Genomic DNA, 18772 nt, shown 5'->3' with positions numbered 1-18772 from the left:
AAAACTAGTCAAAATTAGTCATGAGTCTTTGTCAACAACAAATAGATGAAGACACATTTTGAGATGACTAAAATATGACTAAAACGAAAATTAAAAGGGCTTTAAAAACAACACTGGAGTGGAAATTGTGAAGTTAAAGAGGCAGTCATACCATGAAATGATGATAACAGATTGTTTGAAAGAAAGGAATATAATTTCATCTGAGTGATAAGACATCACGTTTAGGCCAGCAAAGATGGCATAGTTGGCCCCTAGGGGCGAGACTGGTATATAGTACTATAAATATTTATTTTATGAGCAATGTTATTTGTTAAATGGCTTTCTTATATGATGTTTGAGATCTGTGCAATTATTTCTTTTGCTAAAAAACAATTGCTAAATCAAACACAGTTGTAAATGTTGTGCGCATAAGTGCATGTTCGGGATGCGTGTGCGTACTATTTCGAGTGTGACAGGTAACCATGCCCTTACGTACCTTAAGTCTCCACTCGCATTCTCTAACCTTGAGAGGCAAGAGTGATGCTGATTTAGTAGACGGCGTTGCTCTTGGCAGCAACAAAACGTGCCAAAATGTTGAAAAATGTCCCTTCAGATAAAATGGATGACACCCCCCCCCCCCCCACTAGAGTCAGTTGGTAATACTTTGTTTTGCAAGCCTGAGCTGACAAGAAGGGCCAAGAAAATGTTGATTTTTTTTTTCTTTGCTTGTACGGTTCTGGGCAGTTTGAAAGGCTTGCCGCAGCCCTGTATTTATTTTCAGCGCCTGAGTGTTTTTTCGGGAGGGGGGAATGCTCAAGCCTCCCTCACTGCGTATTCATGAACTTATTGTGCTCGCCGCTATTTCCATATCATGTATCCCCACAGAGCGAATCCAACGTGCGATATTTACAGCATTTTTCTGTATAGAAATGAAAGGAAAGGAGGCCTGAGAGGGGCAAAGGGGATCGTTTGAGATGGCAAAGCAGCATAATTGTTTTGCTATCCAATCTGGTGTTGTACGACGTATAATGTATGGGTGTTTCAAACAGCCTCCAGTCTGCCAAGATGTTTTCAATTTGGCATGGGCTGCAATCATGATATCACAGAGAAAAGAAGCTTCCAGCTCGGGATGGACGATGTGGCGAGAGTGTGATTTTTTTTTTTTTTTTTTCCCCCTTCCCCTTCCTTCCCAACTCTCTCTCTCTGGGACGAACAATTCCACAGTTGCTGAGGCAGTAAAAAAGCAATCTGTGGAATACCCCAGGGTCATGTCTGTGGCCGGATGATTTGTGTGAAATGTCATACATTAAATATAAGTTTAACATTCAGCCTGCTACACTGTAAAACTGGCCTGTCGTTGCCACAGTCCGCCATTTCCCTCCGTGCGGGGAGGCTCCGGGTTCAGGAAAACAGTCACAAAGGATATGCGCTTGTACACCCACGCACACTCATTCGCGCCACCCTCTGCGTTTGCCCAATTCTGGAAAAATAAGGAATGAAGGCAGCAGGGAGTTGTAGGAGCGTTCGATCCGCAGCTGCGTTTCATTTACGGGGAACTTTTTGCAAGGTGAAAAACCCACCAATCATAATTTCCCAGCAAAATTAATCAGTCTTATATTTTTTCCCAAGAAGGTTTTGGGTTCGATGGCTGAGACGAATGTTGTTTTTGGCAGCTCTTTTAATTTTGGTCTTAGTCTTTTGGTCGACAATACTTTTTGGTCTTAGTCATATTTTAGTCATTTTAAAATGTGTTTTTGTTGACTAAAACTCGGGACTAATTTTGTCTAGTTTTAGTCGACGTTTAATAAAGATGTTTTCGTTCGTGAAATGAAAAAAAATATGAAACCCACCTGGACACCACGAACCGTATGTAAAAAAAGTTGTCTGAGAGTTTCGGACGCTCACCGTTAGCAATAGCCTGATGCTAATGTGAACCTGAATGTTATGCTAATGATACGAGTTACATTTAGTGTGTGGTGATCACTCAGCACAGAGTTTAAGAGGACACTCTCCGTTAGCAATAGCCTGATGCTAACGTGAATGCTGTGCTAACGCTACGAGTTACATTTAGTGTGTGATGATCACTCAGCACAGTTTAAGAGGACGCTCGCCGTTAGCAATGTCCTGATGCTAACTTGAACATGAATGCTATGCTAATGCTATGAGTTACATTTAGTGTGTGATGATCACTCAGCACAGATAATTTAAGAGGACGCTCACCATTAGCAATAGCCTGATGCTAACATGAATGCTATGCTAACGCTACGAGTTACATTAAGTGTGTGATAGGGCTGCAGCTATCGATTATTTTAGTAGTCGATTAATCGATGAACCAGTTAGTTCGAATAATCGAGTAATCAGATAAGGAACATGAAAAATTAAAATACCTGAGCTGAGCCTTAAACGGTACTTAAAAAAAAAAATTTAAAAAAAAAAGCTTAAATGCTATAAAATGCTAAGGTTTTTTTTTTTTTTTTTTTTACAGTGCTCTTAACAAATGGTTCAGACATATATTTCCACAAAAAACGGTTAAATATATAAACTAAATTATGAATGCATTAAAAAAAAAACATTAGCTCAAACAAAAACTGTTGGTCTTAACAGGGAGCAGTTGGATTCAGCCATGTGAAATGAAGCAGACCAGAGGGCATTGTATCCACCGTAAGCAAACACTTTCAAAATAAACCATTACAACGCCACTTTAATAAAACGATTACTCGAAGCAATAAAATTCGAATATTTTTTTCTAATTGAATACTCAAGTAAATCGATTAATCGTTGCAGCACTAGTGTGTGATGGTCACTCAGCACAGACTTGAAGAGGACACTCGCCATTAGAAATAGCCTGATGCTAACATGACTGCTCTGCTAACGCTACAAGTTACGTTTAGTTTGTGATTATCACTCAGTACAGAGTTTAAGAGGACGCTCTGCTAACGCAAATGTGAATGCTATGCTAGCCCTAAGAGTTAACATTTAGTGTGTGGCAATCACTCAGCACAGAGAGTTTAAGAGGACGCTTGCCGTTAGCTATAGCCTGATGCTAACGTGAATGCTATGCTAATGCTACGAGTTACATATAGTGTGTGATGATCACTCAGCACAGACCTTTAAAGGCTGAAGTGACATTGCATATTCACTCTTCTTGCCAAGAAAAAAAGACAAATCTGCGCAGCATATCACATAAGTGATACAACCAGACACACATTGTGAACATGTGACAAAAACTATGGCACATTTTCGTCTCGATCTCGAAAAACTGGCATTCGTGTTGTTATGTTTTAGTTTCCCACGACACATTTTTAGCTCGTTATTGTCTCGTCATCGTCGTTTGAAATTGTTCGTTGACTAAATATTTTCGTTAAAGTCATCATTAACGAAAACCACACTGGCTGAGACGGATGCAATAGACTGGCAGACAGACGTAGAGATAAAGACGCGGACAGACGGGCGCTCGGTGAATTTGCAGCCCCACTGAAACGAGGAAAAGGTGAGGACGGGGAAATAGGAGAGGGAGCGGTGTAACTAATTCATAAAGTTTCAGAACGATAGCAGCAGCTGAGGGGAAGAAAGAGGCGAGAGACAGAAGGAAAAAGGTGTCTTGTGGGACTTGAGCGAGGCAGTCATCCCAGAGAAAGGAAGAGAAAGAGAGTGTCCATCCAAGCAGATGAGACAGACATGACAGAGAGGGTGCAAGATATGTCATCCACAGCAGATGGACAATTGATGACTTTTCTCTTTGTCTTTGCACCCCGCCCCCCACCCTCCGTTTCCGTTCCTGCGGCTGCCTTGTTTGTTTGCTTGAAGAGGTTATGGAATGTTATTACTAGGGGGTGTGTGTTGCCTCATACCTGGCGATTCGTACGACGATTCAAATCACGATTTGATTCGATCCTATTTAATCCAAATACTACACTCGGAGACAATTGTTGCAATATCTGTATATCACTTTGGAAAAAACAAATAAAAATTGACGGAAAAGCATTAGCGGAGTTTGACTTTTGTGCGAGACATGGTGGGGCAAAACATGAAAGAAAGAAATTCCAAATACAGTGGTACCGCTACATATGAAGTTAATTGGTTCCAGGACCTTGTTTGTAAGTAGTAATGGTTGTATGTCGAGCAGGATTTTCCCATAACAATACATTATAATTACATTAATGGGTTACACAGCCCGAAAACCTACACCAAATCCTTAATTTACAGTGGGGTAAATAAGTATTTAGTCAACCACCAATTGTGCAAGTTCTCCTACTTGAAAAGTTTAGAGAGGCCTGTAATTGTCAACATGGGTAAACCTCAACCATGAGTGACAGAATGTGGAAAAAAACCCAGAAAATCAGATTGTTTGATTTTTAAAGAATTTATTTCCAAATTGGAGTGGAAAATAAGTATTTGGTCACCTACAAACAAGCAAGACTTCTGGCTGTCAAAGAGGTCTAACTTCTTCTAATGAGGTCTAAGGAGCATCCACTCGTTACCTGTATTAATGGCACCTGTTTTAACTCATTATCGGTATAAAAGACACCTGTCCACAACCTCACTCAGGCACACTCCAAACTCCACTATGGCCAAGACCAAAGAGCTGTCGAAGGACACCAGAGACAAAATTGTAGACCTGCACCAGGCTGGGAAGACTGAATCTGCAATAGGTAAAACGCTTGGTGTAATGAAATCAACTTTGGGAGCAATTATTAGAAAATGGAAGACATACAAGACCACTGATAATCTCCCTCGATCTGGGGCTCCATGCAAGATCTCACCCTGTGGCGTCAAAATGATAACAAGAACGGTGAGCAAAAATCCCAGAACCATACGGGGGGACCTAGTGAATGACCTACAGAGAGCTGGGACCACATTAACAAAGGCTACTATCAGTAACACAATGCGCCACCAGGGACTCAAATCCTGCACTGCCAGACGTGTCCCCCTGCTGAAGAAAGTACACGTCCAGGCCCGTCTGCGGTTCGCTAGAGAGCATTTGGATGATCCAGAAGAGGACTGAGAGAATGTGTTATGGTCAGATGAAACCAAAATATAACTTTTTGGTAGAAACACAGGTTCTTGTGTTTGGAGGAGAAAGAGTACTGAATTGCATCCGAAGAACACCATACCCACTGTGAAGCATGGGGGTGGAAACATCATGCTTTGGGGTTGTTTTTCTGCAAAGGGACCAGGACGACTGATTTGTGTAAAGGAAAGAATGAATGGGGCTATGTATCGAGAGATTTTGAGAGAAAATCTCCTTCCATCAGCAAGGGCATTGAAGATGAGACGTGGCTGGGTCTTTCAGCATGTCAATGATCCCAAACACACAGCCAGGGCAACAAAGGAGTGGCTTCGTAAGAAGCATTTCAAGGTCCTGGAGTTGCCTAGCCAGTCTCCAGATCTCAACCCCATAGAAAATCAGTGGAGGGAGTTGAAAGTCCGTGTTGTCCAACGACAGCCCCAAAACATCACTGCTCTAGAGGAGATCTGCATGGAGAAATGGACCAAAATACCAGCAACAGTGTGTGAAAAGCTTGTGAAGAGTTACAGAAATCGTTTGGCCTCCTTTATTGCCAACAAAGGGTACATAACAAAGTATTGAGACGAACTTTTGGTATTGACCAAATACTTATAAGGTTTTTGTTACCTCAGCAAACTGCAAGATAATGCTGCTGCACGCTGCCAACTACTGGACAGGAGTAGAATTGCAGCCACTGAAATGTTTATTTCCAACAAAAACCCACATGTAAGAATCAATACAGACGAATTTTGAATCGATACGAGAAATGCATGACATAATATCGTGATATATCTCAGAATCAATTTTTTTAACACCCCTAGTTATTTCCATTGTGGATATTTACTAGAGGTGGGAATCTTTTGGCATCTAACGATTCGATTACGATTCAGAGGCTCCGATTCGATTATAAATCGATTATTGATATTACCCCCCTATGTTTTAGGTCTGCTTAACCAGGTATAATTCAATAATCGTTATTTGGATTTTTTTGAATCGTTCTCGAATCTTCCACAGCCAAATCGCGAATAATCTCAGAATCGGACATTTCGCACGCCTCTAATATTTACAGTCCAAAAATGTATTTTTATTTTTTACTATTTTACTATCTTGTTCGTCTGAACCTCATAGTTGTTTCGAGTGCTTGAAAATGTTATTTCAATCAGCTTTGATGAGACTGAGCCAGACACCGGTGAATGTTCATGAATGCAATTACCTCCCGGCCTTTACCCAAATATTCTTATCAACTTGGCACAGTTTGATTTTGTTTGTCATGTTCGACAACATTTGCATCCCAAAAAGCATCCAAATTCGGCTTATTTTCCCTGCCACGAAAGCGAGATTTATCAGTTTTAGCTTGAAGGTGTTGCACTCACCGCTGCATTTGTAAGCAAGCTGGGACCCTTTGAAGACAAACACGGCATCGTACAATCTGAACAGACCCCTCCCTCCATTCCTCCCCTTTCTCCCTATCTACTTCAAAGCCCAACGTCTGAGATGAAGGTTGGCAAAGAATTGGAAAACAAATTGTTCATTTGTATCTGGGAGGAGACCAGACACTCGAGCAAATTCTCGCCGCGTGTTCTATTTACACTTGCTGCAGGTACGTGCGATTCGTACACTGATCATCACCTTCGAGCGCCATTCTGCTTTGGTTTGTTTTCTGCACTGCACTAAATAAAAGCTGAAACATCTTCAGGAATCGGTGCGTAAGAAGTAAATGGACAGTTGAAACAATCTTGAATGAGTTTTAGGAAAAGTATTAATTTGTGATTAGATTTTAGCTTTTCTCCTGAAGCTTACATTATTTCTTGTAGAAAATATTAAGAAATCATTCTACAGATCTCAGAACTCCTTTTGAACAAAAGAGAGAAATTCTTAGAACTCACTTGAAAGCCCACTGGACTATAAGTCGCACCCAAGAAATTTTAAAAGAAAACCATTGTTTTTTGTCTGTGGTTTGTAAATTTAATAGTTGTGGTGTTTGTGTTGTGGTAATTTTCCTAAATTGAATTCCCTGATAAAAAATTGTAATGAAAACATTATATTTTGCCACTTTTTAGGCCCTTAAAATTGGCACTACAGATAGTCCCCTGGGTTACGATGGACTCGACTTACGCGTTTTCAACAGTACGCCGAGCCTCGTCCGCCATTGTCTCGTCATTTTTTTTTTAAGCTGCGTAAACAGTACCTTATTGTACCACACAGGATCTTATTTTTAACTTTATAAAGGCAACTGCGCTATTTGAAGCGTTTTCCTTCCTTCACTTTTGACAGTTTGTAAAGCTGTACCACACATACGTATGTACACTTCAGTTCACAACGGCACATTTTAACAATAAAACACCTGACACAAAACAACCGGTGTTGAAATGTCCATCTCGTTTCATCAAAATGTAAATTTAGTACCGTATTTTTCAGATTACAAGTCGCACCAGCAATAAAATGCCCAACGAAGAGAAGAAAAACATCAGTCGCACCGGAGTATAAGTCGCATTTTTGGGGGAAATTTACTTGATAAAATCCAACGCATATAACAGATATGTCATCTTGAAAGGTAATTTAATATAAAAATACAATAGAGAACAAAATGCTGATTAAGTGTACAGTGCGTGAACAACGAAATGCGAATATAGCGTTTGTTACGTAAATATGTCGAAGTACAATGCTACTCTTTTAGCAACTGAGGCTAGCGGCTGCCTGATGTAAACAGAGCTTTTCTGGCAAAAATTCGTATGAATAAATGCTTAAATCCCCAAATTCTTCATAGATGTGGATGTGAAACAGTCTCGATTCTTGGTTAAAGGCAAAAAAAACCCGTGCATCTAGCGTTTGTTACATAAATATTTCAAAGTACAATGCTATTCTGTTAGTGAATGAGGCTAGCGGCCCCCTGAAGTAAACAGAGCTTTTCTGGCAAGAATTCTTGTAAATAAATGCTTAAATCCCCGAATTCTTCATATATATAGATGTAAAACAGTCTCAATTTTTGGTTAAAAGCAAAAAAACGTGCAGTTAGCATGTATTTTACGTAAATATGGCGAGCTATGATGCCAATGCATTATAGACTGATTTGTCCTATAGATTTTTTTCACAGCATTTAAAAATGCTTGCACGGTACAAAAAATATAATAATTACCTGAAATCCTCGAACAAATCACTCCTGAGACAATCCTTTCTGTTTTTATGCTATACAGCTTTTTTACTTTTTCGACCTAAATCCGGCGTTGAGTGTGTTTGAGAACACTCGACTGACTTCAACCGACTGAAGCGTAGTGTTGGATGGCCCCCTACTTGAAGGCGTGGCACAGTGTCTGGGGAAAGTGTCCCGTCAATATCATTATGAATTATATGGTTAATGTCAGACAGGTCTCCTAACTCAGTCATAGAAGCCAAGCCAACAGTGCAGCCACACCCAACGCTGCCACCTGAGGGCAGTGTATCCTCCATCATTAAACAAAATAAAATACTTTTGGACTTTTTGGATAGTTATTTTTTTAAAGGTTAATTCCGATTTACTTGGAAATTCGGATTACGTCACCAGCGTAGGAACGTTCGTAACCAGGGGACTACCTGTACTTTTCTCCGGCAAAAGCATTTTGATTGCATTCACTTCAATGTTAAAAATAACACAAACACGATGTACAAAAAGTGGTTTTATCCACGGTAAAAATAAATAAATAAATAAAAACTGTGAATCAGTGTGTAGGCTGAAGGCATTGCTTATTACACCTACCTCAGTGCACATAACAGCACTTTGTGAACTCTGTCTCTTACAAAAAGCCTGATACGCTGTTAAAAAATACTACCATGAAAGAACATTCTTCACTGTGCACCCAACAATAAATAGATGTGCTACAAAAAGCACTCCAAATATGACATTGGTCATTGTCAGCGCAGCAAATTCAGCAGTCAAATCAAGTAATTTGGTGCAAACCTTTCTAGTATTAATATGCGACCAAACCAGAAAGGCTTAATAAATAAATACATATTTGGGATTTAAGAGCCGTTTCAAATTAGCTGCAGCCTACTGTGAAGGGTTCAGCGGCTCTGGGTGGAACAGCAAATTTGAATGAATTTGCGCTGAAAGCGGGGCCCAAAATAGAGCCTTGCTCTATTTCCAGAACACCACCGCGCTAACGTCAGCAACGCATCCAATACCAGAGGGGCAGGCGGACTTATATCTGTGCTATCAGGCTGTTTCGGCGGACGGATATACACAAACCATGGCTGACGAAACGTTGGTAAAAGCGCTTTTTTTAAGTTTCGTGAGCTCTGGGACACTTGAAAAAGGACTCTCATACCTCTCCTTGCTAAGCTAAATGACATCTCGATGTGCGTTTGAGTGGAAATGTAGTTCACGAACAACAACGAAACCAATTCACCTTCTCTCCGAAACTAGTAAAACTCTTTACATGACTATTACATTGCCCCCTACTCCTTGAAATAAGCACATTGAGCTGACGCTAGTGTGAAAAGAGGAGAAAGGGGGTAAACGAACCTCCGTTTCACTAAATTTCTAACAGTGTAATTAATGTTAATAGTAGAGCTGAAACGAATACTTCAGCAACTCGAGTAACTCGAGTTTAAAAATGGTCCGAGTAATTTTATTCACCTCGAGGAATCGTTTAATTTTGCCAGCTCTAAGCATCACGTTTTGCCCGGACTACTTTTAATTAATGCGGGACAACGCGCAGACGTCACGTACAGTTGTGGTCAAAAGTTTACATGCACTTGTGAAGAACATAATGTCATGGCTTGCTTGAGTTTCCAGTTATTTCTACAACTCTGATTTTTCTCCGAAAGAGTGATTGGAACAGATACTTCTTTGTCACAAAAAAACATTCATGAAGTTTGGTTCTTTTATGACTTTATTATGGGTTAACAGAAAATAGTGATCAAATCTGCTGGGTCAAAAATATACATACATGGATCTGAAAAAGCGAATCATTGACTTGAACAAGTCAGGAAAGTCACTTGGAGCCATTTCAAAGCAGCTGCAGGTCCCAAGAGCAACAGTGCAAACAATTGTTTGTAAGTATAAAGTGCATGGCACTGTTTTGTCACTGCCACGATCAGGAACAAAACGCAAGCTATCACCTGCTGCTGAGAGAAAATTGGTCAGTAGGGTGAAGATTCAACCGAGAATCACCAAAAAGCAGATCTGCCAAGAATTACAAGCTGCTGGAACACAGGTGTCAGTGTCCACAGTCAAGCGTGTTTTGCATCTCCATGGACTGAGAGGCTGCCGTGCAAGAAGGAAGCCCTTGCTCCAAAAGCGGCACCTTAAGGCTCGACTGAAGTTTGCTGCTGATCACATGGACAAAGATAAGACCTTCTGGAGGAAAGTTCTGTGGTCAGACGAAACAAAAATCGAGCTGTTTGGCCACAATGCCCAGCACTATGTTTGGAGGAGAAAAGGTGAGGCCTTTAACCCCAAGTACACCATGCCTACCGTCAAGCACGGTGGTGGTAGTATTATGCTGTGGGGCTGTTTTGCTGCCAGTGGAACTGGTGCTTTACAGAGAGTAAATGGGATAATGAAGAAGGAGGATTACCTTCAAATTCTTCAAGATAACCTAACGTCATCAGCCCGAAGATTAGGTCTTGGGCGCAGTTGGGTGTTCCAACAGGACAATGACCCCAAACACACATCAAAAGTGGTAATGGAATGGCTAAATCAGGCTAGAATTAAGGTTTTCGAAAGGCCTTCCCAAAGTCCTGACTTAAACCCCATTGAGAACTTGTGGACAATGCTGAAGAAACAAGTCCATGTCAGAAAGCCATCAAATTTAACTGAACTGCACCAATTCTGTCAAGAGGAGTGGTCAAAGATTCAACCAGAAGCTTGTGGATGGCTACCAAAAGCGCCTAATTGAAGTGAAAATGGCCAAGGGACATGTTACCAAATATTAGCGCTGCTGTATGTATATTTTTGACCCAGCAGATTTGATCACTTTTGTCTGTTCACCCATAATAAAGTCATAAAAGAACCAAACTTCTGTTCCAATCACTCTATTGGAGAAAAATCAGAGTTGTAGAAATAACTGGAAACTCAAGAGAGCCATGACATTATGTTCTTCACAAGTGTATGTAAACTTTTGACCACAACTGTACGTAGAGGAAGAAGCAATTTAAAAAAAAAAAAAAAAAAAACTACAAAAAAAGCCGCTACAAACTACTCCGACATTGCGAATAACTACGCCTGCATGATGCTACTGTAGTAGCAGGTAGCGTCTGATAGGGCTCATAGATATCACATCTATGTAGAACTAGATGCGAAATGACAGACTGGGCGGCATTAGTAAACAGCCACCATCTTAAAGCAGTAGATTCTCAGCGCTAATAAATAAGATGTAGCTAGCTGTCACTCGCTCACGTTACGTTAGCCCTCCGGAGGGCTAGGTTTCTATGGAGATAGATTTTTGTCTTTGTTATTCAATCAAAAAAAAAGCTACATGAATTTTTTCCATCGAAACAAGTTAAGTACGCGATAATATCTCGTTAAAGTCATGGCGTCTGTAATCCTGCTCTCGCATGCTCCCACTTCAAGATAGGGTTGTGCTGTTTTAAAAACCTTTTTTTTTTTTTTTTTTTTTTTTTTTTAAATGCCCTCCTGTTCAATCCCCCCCCCCCCCCAGAAAATTGAGATTTTAAGCTTTCCAATGATGTATCACACATGCATATGGGACAATTTCGAAAGTTGGCTAAATTGGGGGTCTCAGAGTGGAACTTCAAGTCACCTGAGTGTTTTCCACCTTATATAACTGAACTCATCATATAATACAAGTAAGGTTGCCTAGAAGTTGGTAGGGACAATTTGAGCATCCTGAAAAGTTGGTAGTGTTATGTCCTTACCGTCCCTATGCGAACCTACTCCCATGTGGTCTGTATCCACTCACACTGCGACTGAGCACTTGCGATTCTTCGACATATTTTGAATGATACAGTACGTATTGGTCCAACAATACTGTATGTCACAGCATACAATCATTTGTTTTGAGCTTCATAGCTCTGATCAGGGAAAATAGGTAGTCATGTGAAGGCCAGACGGTAGTTCTCTGGCCATTATCCACAGGCAGGCAAATCAAGGCAGCAAATCAGGGACAATGGAGGCCCCAAAGAGCAGAGTGGGGATCAAAGCAGCGCTAACTGGCCATTGCAATCCCAATTGAAATGTTCACTTTGCATCTCTCCAAAGGTAATGGATGTGAAGAGAGGAAGGTGTAAAGAAAGGGCTGCCATCTCACATTTGACGCAAAATTATGGAAGGTAAGACGAGAAAAAAGGAGAAAAGAAATGCATGTGACAGCCTTGGCCTTCTCAAGTCATCTACTGTAGAAGCTCCGTAATGTCCCTTGGTTATTTTCTTTTTTTTTACTTTGAATTTGCCAAGATCCATTTTCTCACTACCCCCTCCCTTCCTTTGAACCTTCCAACAGTAACATTACGATGATATATGAGATATTATAGCCCTTGTGCATGTGGAGCGGGACTATCTCTTCAAGTGGCCCATCTCTCTCCCTCTCTTTTCCCTTCGTCTGGCATCTCTCACGGTATCCCTCCGTCCCGCTTTCCTCTTTCTGTCTCCGCGTTACTTCGATCTCCTCATTTGAATGTGTTGATCACCTGGGGAGATGCTGCATTAATGCTGAGCCCGGCAAAAAAGCAGAATCTCCTCTTTATTTATCTTCGCTATTCCTCCCAATCTTTCCAGCACATTTCACTCAATCACTTAACTCAGGCCGTTCCATTAGCCACACAGGGGCGTTTTACCCCATTGAGCACATCACGCCCGGTACTTCTATGAATATAGATTCTCCTAAATTATGTATAATGGGAGTGCTCGGATTTTTAGCATTTTTACTAAGAGCATGTTTTGAGTTGTTTCTGTTCACTTTTTGAAGTTCTTGAAATTTCTTGTGCATGTTTTGCAATAGCACTTTGTTTGTTTGTTTGTTTATTGTCATCATCATCGGTATCATTGACAGTTACAAAATAGTATTGTGATATGCAGTGTTGTCAATTACTGTAATCTGATTACTTTCTTCAGTAACGAGTAATCTAACGCGTTCATTTTTCCAAGCCAGTAATCCGATTAAAGTTAGTTTCCCTAGTGCCTGTGCGTTACTATTTTGTTTTTGCCTCATAACGTATGTAGAATGAAGAATACTGTTCTTGTATGAAGAGCATTTCTCATTGGGGGGGGGTCACGTGTCTTACGATGCTGTTTGAGGCTGTCTGCCACGGCGGTCAACAACATAGCATTCCGGCGAGGCTAACAGTGAAAGGCAGGGTATATGCCGCAAATGGATGAATTTGCTCACTGGAAATACAGCCATTACTTCACATTTCTGTCCAGTAAAGATGACAAAAATATCTCCGTGCGTTGCAAACTTTACGCTGGCTGAAAAAGACTGTCGGCCGCTAAAAACTCTACATCCAATTCAACAAGGAAGCACTTGGAATTACAGGACAACGCGACAAAACTCGCAAAAACCGAGAGGTAAAAAGACAGCCAGCACTTCTACAGTTTGTAACCAGCTTTTATGCACATTTTATTGTCAGTGTTTGTAACCATAGGCGGAGTTTTACTTTTGTGGGGCTGGGGGCAAAGCCTGTTGATGACTGAAACTAAAGTCAAAAGTTTGGACACACCTCAACATTTTTGCATTTTATATATTTTCCCTACTATTGTAAATCCTCTCCGAATACATCAAAACTATAAACGAACATGTGGAATGCCAAAAAAAAGTGAAGTAACTGAAAATTATATTCTACATTCTTCAAAGTGTCCACCTTTGAGGTGTCGCCAAACTGTTGGCCAATACTGTATATATACACATATATAAAACTGTTCAAGCTCAGTTGTTGTTGGTTGCGTTTGAAAGCTTAGTTTTACAGAAATTCTAAATACCCATCTTGCCTCCACAGGTGTAGTTTTGGCTTAGCAAAGCAAAAGCTAGTGTCTTAGGTGCTAGTCACATGATCTGCTCGAAAAATGATTTTGACCCATTATGAAATACGTTGTAGGATTCTTGTTCATTTCAATAATTTTTGTTGTTTGTTTTATTGCTTTACAACTTTTATAGACAATATTTTGACAGCTAGGTCTTTATTTTAAAGGGGAAGTTCAGAATTTTTTACATTAGGATAACGGATAAGTTACTTTTAAAGTAACTTAGTTACTTTGATGAAGTAATCGGTAAAGTAACTAGATTACTTTTTTGAGGTGTAATCAGTAATCAGTAATTAAATTACTTTTTTAAGTAATCTGTGACAACACTGGTGATATGATTAAACTCTGCTTTTTTCTTTTCTTTTTACAATGCTCTTAACAAATAGTTCAGACACATATTCCTACAAAAAAACAGCTAAATATACCGATACCGATAACTAAATTACAAATGTATTAAAAAAACATTAGCGCAAACTAAAACTTGGTTTATGTTGGTCTTAACATGGAGCAGCTGCATTGAGCCATGTGAAATGAGGCAGACAAGAGGGCAGTGTATCCACCCAAATCAATAAAACTGGATGCAAACACTTTCAAAATAAAGCATTACAATGCCACTTTAATTAACCGACTACTCGAAGCAGCAAAATGTAATTCGAATTTATTTTTCTAATCGAATACTCGAGTTAATCGATTAATCGTTGCAGCACTATTTAGTTTATTGGTAGATCTGTGGGAATATGTGTTTGACAGATTTGTTGAGAGCATTGTAGAAAAAAAAAACATTTTATAGCATTTAAGATAGCGGACGTTAACCAATTGTTGTTAGGTTGTTGTTGTAAATTACCGGGATTTAAGTCTGGAAGGGGCTTTTGTCGCACATTAGCTGCTTCTTGTTTAGGAGCAAATGAAAAATACAACTTGGAGGCCCTAACATGCTTGAAAACTTTCAAGATACATGCAGTTTGGCGTAAATTTTGATAATTTTCCAACCTTGCAGAAAGAAAAAACTTAAAAATTGGCTCATCATCGCCTCCTTGAATTTTTCAAAAAGGTCCCTCCTATTAGGTTTTTTCAACATAGAGCGATGCAAACTGGGGACTCGATACTTTGTGCAAAACTGCATCAAAAAGTCTTTTGGACCCAGTGGCATCTATTGGCATTGGCAGCCAATGAGTTATCGATGAATAACATTAAAGCCATCAGAACTTTCGGAAGTCTGCCGATGTGTTTCCTTAATTTGAGTGTTGTAAGATGCCAAAGTTGCTACTGTATGTGGTCAATGTAAACACTGATAGTTAGGGTTGTTCCGATCATGTTTTTTTGCTCCTGATCCGATCCTGATCGTTTTAGTTTGAGTATCTGCCGATCCCGATATTTCCCAATCCGATTGCTATTTTTGCTCCTGATTCAATTCCAATCATTCCCGATAATTTTTCCCGATCATATACATTTTGGCAATGCATTAAGAAAAAAATGAATAAAACTCGGACAAATATATACATTCAACATACAGTACATAAGTACTGTATTTGTTTATTATGACAATAAATCCTCAAGATGGCATTTACATTATTAACATTCTTTCTGTGAGAGGGATCCACGGATAGACAGACTTGTGACTTTGTATATTGTGACTAAATATTGCCATCTAGAGCATTTGTTGAGCTTTCAGTACATGATACTGTAGCCATGCCCCAATGCATGATGGGAAGTGGAACCATGACTGTGCGTAGTGCTACCAATTTATATAAGGTGTTAAGAAAAAGATCAATTGCTACCTTGCTTCCCCACATTGCTTCCCATGATATTTCTAATCGTAGGGAGAGGGATTGTAAGGCTTTAGCCAATTAAAAAAAGGCTCCAAAGGCTGCCAAAATTCAAACTACTCATTTTACGCTGCCTTTTATCTCTATATATAGGTAAAACGGCGCCATTACGAATTGAGCGCGACAATGCGTGGGAGGGTCATGCAGCGCATGCATTAATTGCGTTAAATATTTTAACATGATACATTTAAAAAAAAAATAATTACAGCCGTTATCGGGATAAATTTGATAACCCTACCTTAAACCTAAACTAAAGACTCTAAAGAGATGAGTGTAACATATTAACAAATGTGACTTTGTATATTGTGACTAAATATTGCCATCTAGTGGATTTTTATGAGCTTTCAGTATATAATAATTCAGCCATTTAACGTCTGCCCAAATGCATGATGGGAAGTGCAACCATGACTGTGCGTAATGGTACCAATTGATATATCTTCTCAGCGTTGGGAAATAAAATACGTTGTAAAGAAAAAGATCAACTACTACCTTTCTTCCCCACATTGCTTCCCACAATATTTCTGATCGTTGAGAGAGGGAATGTAAGGCCTTTGCTAGTTAAAAAAGGCTTCAAAGATTGCCAAAATTCTCTCTACTCCTGTTACGTTGCCTTTCAGTTCTATGTATACGTAATACGGTGCCATTATAGATTGAATGCGGCAATGCGTGAGTGGGTAGTGCAGCACATGCGTTAATTGCATTAAATATTTTATTGTTATTACCGCTGATGACGCGATAAATTTGACAGCCCCACTTTAAGCCAAAACTGAAGACTCTGGATGAGTGTAAGACATTTAAGAAAATGATTTAATTAAAAAAAAAAAAAAAATGTATGTATTAAAAAAGGCATGTCCGATATTTTTTTTGCCAATTCCGATACTTTGAAAATGACGTGATCGATCGGGACATCTCTAGTAATAAGCGCTCAGATATCTATAACCCTTGCTAAATCCTGTTTGTTTTTTTCATGGAACCTGCATATGCATGTGTTGACTTGCATCCATCATTTTTTTTTCAAAAAGAAATGTCAAAATTCTGAATTAGTCTCAAAATCATGAAATTTTAGGTGTATCAGATGTGATACATTTGGCAATATAGGGTTAAAAAAAAAATCATTAATTCATTCAATAAGTAGATAATCATTTTAAAGTCATTTTTCTAGAGTTTATTGAGTGCCAAATGTTGTCACCTTCAGACACATCTAAATCCATTATCATCTCCCCCTTGATAACACTATTGTTTGTTAACAGAAGTCAGGTCCAACCATAGAAATCGCACAATTTTCCAGAATGCTGTCTTGTTCATTGAACTGATCATGGTGACTAATTGGGCATTTAAAAAAAAAAAATGAATGCTGGCAGTTTGGTGTCCATGATGCCTGGCAGGAGGGAAGTACACAGTGCTGAAATATCAACATCCGCTGCACAATTCTTGATAATCAGACCCAAATCAACATCCTCATTACCATGTCCAAGCCACGGCGAGTTTCAAAAAAGGACTCTTTCGCCTCATTTTTAGCGTGATTATGTTTTGTACCGGGGAAGGAATATAATTGCCTAGGGGGAATAGTTTTAGATTTTGTTTTAATCTGTTAGACTGTATATTTTGGCGTCTGACTTTGTTACTTTGCTGTAGCAACATTCCATCAACTCTGTCCTATTCATTATATACAAATGTATTCTTGCCATACAAATGAAATAGTATTCATGACTTAGTTGAATCACTTCAGGATACAGATGGAACATTTTTTGTTTTTTTTTTGGTCTGTTTCTCTTAATTTTCATCAATAAGTCATCCCTAGTGACTCAGTGTGGTATTCAGCAGAGAACTAGTTTTTTTCCTCATCCACACAAGTTAGCTTTCTTTCTTATCTACTTTCTTTGAGCACACGAGCATGTATTTGCCTGCATTTTTACTTGTTTAATCAGTCACCAGACAAACAGTCCCAAAGGAAAAGTGCAGCCTCGACACTAGTTTGCAGCCTTGTTTGCCAATTAGTTGCAGAGCAGTTTCACTTTTACTTTTATTATACTATTTTGGTCACAATGCAGAGGTTTTTTTGGCGGGGTTCTTTCCTGTTAGTTAACTGTTTCTATGTTTTTCTATGCTCATCTCAATACTTTGTTATGTACCCTTTGTTGGCAATAACGGAGGCCAAACGTTTTCTGTAACTCAAGCTTTTCACACACTGTTGCTGGCATTTTGGCCCATTCCTCCATGCAGATCTCCTCTTGAGCAGTGATGTTTTGGGGCTGTCGTTGGGCAACACGGACTTTCAACTCCCTCCACAGATTTTCTATGGGGTTGAGATCTGGAGACTGGCTAGGCCACTCCAGGACCTTGAAATGCTTCTTACGAAGCCACTCCTTTGTTGCCCTGGCTGTGTGTTTGGGATCATTGTCATGCTAAAAAAAAAAAAACAGCCACGTCTCATCTTCAATGCCCTTGCTGATAGAGGGAGATTTTCACTCAAAATCTCTCGATACATGGCCCCATTCATTCTTTCCAATATACAGATCAGTCGTCCTGGTCCCTTTGCAGAAAAACAGCCCCAAAGCATAATGTTTTCACCCCCATGCTTCACAGTGGGTATGGTGTTCTTCAGATGCAATTGAGTATTCTTTCTCCTCCAAACACGAGAACCTCTGTTTCTACCAAAAAAGTTCTATTTTGGTTTCATCTGACCATAACACATTCTCCCAGTCCTCTTCTGGATCATCCAAATGCTCTCTAGCGAACCGCAGACGTGCCTGGACGTGTACTGGCTTCAGCAGGGGGACACGTCTGGCAGTGCAGGATTTTGGTCCCTAGCGGCGCATTGTGTTACTGATAGTAGCCTTTGTTACTGTGGTCCCAGCTGTCTGTAGGTCATTCACTAGGTCCCCCCGTATGGTTCTGGGATTTTTGCTCACCGTTCTTGTTATCATTTCGACACCACGGGGTGAGATCTTGCATGGAGCCCCAGATCGAGGGAGATTATCATTGGTCTTGTATGTCTTCCAT

The 18772-nt window shown here is 39.8% G+C and overlaps 1 protein-coding gene across 5 annotated transcripts in view; it reads left to right on the top strand.

The window, feature by feature from the left end:
• The window catches only part of zfhx4 (zinc finger homeobox 4), a 459048-nt gene that overhangs the window by 207758 nt on the left and 232518 nt on the right, over positions 1-18772 (top strand). The window contains exon 3 of one of the 5 annotated variants that reach the window (XM_057824354.1): positions 12186-12256. The exons of the other annotated variants lie outside the window; for them this stretch is intronic. The gene's annotated coding sequence lies outside the window, so the exon portion shown is untranslated. The remainder of the gene's footprint in view (positions 1-12185; positions 12257-18772) is intronic. 5 annotated transcript variants of the gene reach the window in all.

This window comes from Corythoichthys intestinalis, chromosome 20, assembly GCF_030265065.1.
Source record: "Corythoichthys intestinalis isolate RoL2023-P3 chromosome 20, ASM3026506v1, whole genome shotgun sequence".
Classification (NCBI taxonomy): Eukaryota; Metazoa; Chordata; class Actinopteri; order Syngnathiformes; family Syngnathidae; genus Corythoichthys; species Corythoichthys intestinalis.
This window is presented reverse-complemented; position numbering and strand designations above follow the sequence as displayed.